The sequence below is a fragment of the Miscanthus floridulus genome, chromosome 14 (genome assembly GCF_019320115.1).
Source record: "Miscanthus floridulus cultivar M001 chromosome 14, ASM1932011v1, whole genome shotgun sequence".
Lineage (NCBI taxonomy): Eukaryota > Viridiplantae > Streptophyta > Magnoliopsida > Poales > Poaceae > Miscanthus > Miscanthus floridulus.
This window is the reverse complement of record NC_089593.1, coordinates 41,431,166-41,433,672: the sequence shown is the minus strand read 5'-3', so window position 1 is coordinate 41,433,672 and position 2,507 is coordinate 41,431,166. Positions and strand designations below refer to the sequence as shown.

The 2,507-nt window shown below is 46.1% G+C and overlaps 1 non-coding gene across 1 annotated transcript; it reads right to left on the bottom strand.

Annotated features, from left to right (window-relative positions):
- Nucleotides 1-1,991: 1,991 nt before the first annotated feature.
- Nucleotides 1,992-2,100, bottom strand: LOC136506216 (small nucleolar RNA R71). Its single transcript, XR_010771439.1, has one exon. It is a non-coding gene; the product is annotated as a small nucleolar RNA R71 (small nucleolar RNA).
- Nucleotides 2,101-2,507: the final 407 nt, after the last annotated feature.

Genomic DNA, 2,507 nt, shown 5'->3' with positions numbered 1-2,507 from the left:
GAGTAGGAAGGTACCTGATCCTAGCGGATCTCGTTGACCAGGCAGTGCATAGCTTTAAGCATTGCGGTGACCTTGGTGACTTATGGCATTTGCTTGAGCCGAGCGAGCTCATTAGTGGCCATGGCCAAGTTGACGCTTGGAGTTTTGTAGACATCATGGCCATCGACATGGACGAATTTGTTGTCAAGGTTGTGGCGGAGTGGGCGTGGCCTCCCTTGCGAGTCGAGCTATTCTCCATTGTGACCAGCCTTGGCTAGCACAATGGCAGCCTCATTTGTTCGGCATTGCGCGTGATTGGTGTTTATGTTGTCACGATCTACACGGTCCTCATTGGTTTCTCCATCCCATGGAGGGCTATCGATACTGACATTAAAGATCCTACCTCCTCGAAAGGGTGGAAGAGGAGGTTGGATTGCGGTGGTTTTGGCAATAGTCTTCATAGAGTCCTAGGACTCGGAGTCTGGATTTTCCTCTAGGATGGTGTGGAGGGATGCTTTAGGACATCAACCATTTGTAGCATATTTATAGTTGGCAAGAGCTGGTCAGCGATAAGGCTGGCGAGAGGATAGGTGTTTCCCACCTGGTCGGTGAATTTGCCCCTTAGGGCATCCTGATGGATGGTAGATGTAACCCCTAGAGTTTCCTGATCGGCCTCCGATGGATCAGAATCAAAGGGTGGTCGGCGCTGGGCTAGAGTGGTTAGAGTTGATTCTATGATGGAGAGGTAGTTGGTGAGCTTCTAGCCAGCTGGATAGATGGATGTGATTAGATTGTCATTGTCCATCTGCTTCCTTAGGTAGCAGGGGAGCAGGCGGCAAGTTGTCAGTGAAGATGACCTCGAAGGCAATTTCGAGATTGGATCTATTGTTGCAGGTGTTGGTGTGGTCGGCACAGAATTGATTTGCACTGACTTAATGATCTCTCCATCTCCATCAGCATTGCTAACCTTGCAGATCGATCTAACCATGAAGATCTGGCCGGGCTTTGGGGAGGACGAAGAGCCTACAAAATGTACCATCTTGTTCATCATAGAAACAGCACGCACACCCCTGCCTAGCGTGCCAACTATTGATAGAATATCATCGGCAGTCCTCTGAGGGGTATCCCACGAAGATAGATTGATTGATAGAGGTGCATGTAATCAAGAACAAAAAGGCAATAGAGACACAAGAGTTAGACAAGTTTGGGCCATCAGCACGATGTAATACCCTACTCCTATGGTCTGTTGGTTTGTATTGGCTATTGTATGATATTACGTGTGCTTTGAGGGGGGTCCCTGCCTGCCTTATATAGTCTGGGGGCTGGGTTACAAGTCGGTTAGATCTAAGAGATAACCAGAAAGTAATAATAGATTACATGAATCATGGGATCGAACGTATCCTAATAGATCTCATAGTATCTTTAGGATATCTCCCTTGATGCCTTGCGATACTCGCCGAGCAGTGCCGTGCACCATAGGTCTTCATCTTGTGGGCTAGACCACCCTTGGTGGCATAGCCCATGTAGTCTACCATTGGTATCTAGGGTCATACCCCCCATAAGAACTAAGGCTAAACTCAACAAAGTTTCAGCTTTACAGTCAGAAGACAACTAGATAAGGCAAAGCTTAACACTAGAATTTGAAGCCATGGCTAACAAGATTCTACCTAAATTCTCTGTTCCAACTACAGCCAACATTCAAACCAGACCAACAGTTAATGTTGGAGATAATGGATTTGAGCTCAAGCCAGCCCTCATCAACATGGTGTAAGCAAGACAGTTTTGTAAAAAGGCACATGAAGATGCGAGTGCACATCTCCAACACTTCCTGCAGATTTGTAGCACTTTCACCACCAAAGGAGTGACTCAAGACGCCATACTACTTTGCCTCTTCCCATTCTCACTCTTGGGGAAGGCAAAGCAATGGTTCTACACCAACAGAGATAGAAATACTACATGGGATAACTACTTCACTGCCTTCCTAGCAAAGTTCTTTCACATAGGCAAGACCAATGCTCTGCGTGGGAGAATCTCAAGCTTTCAACAACAACATGATGAATCTGTCCCTGAGGCATGAGAATGCCTTCAAGATTACATTGCAGAATGTCCTCATCATGGGATGGAGAATTGGCTACTCATACAGACTTTCTACCATAGGTTGACCAATAGTACTCGTGAGACTATGGATGCTGCTGCTGGAGGTACATTCCTATCACTCACCATACCAGCTACAATAGCTCTTGTGGAGAAGATGGCTTCCAACCAAAGTTGGAATAAAGAACATCTTTAGATCTACAAGAGAAGTGGAGGTATGCATCAACTCAAGGAGGTAGACATGTTGTCTCCTAGGATGGATCTGCTAATGAAGAAGCTCAAAGATCGAGCCAATGAGAAGCAAGAAGTCATGCACATTCATGAATCTCGCATGACGTGTGAAGAGTGTGGAAACACTGGGCATTCCGGGAACATCTACTCTAAAATCCATGAGAATGTGAACTTTGTCAACAACAACAACTATCGTCCTCAAT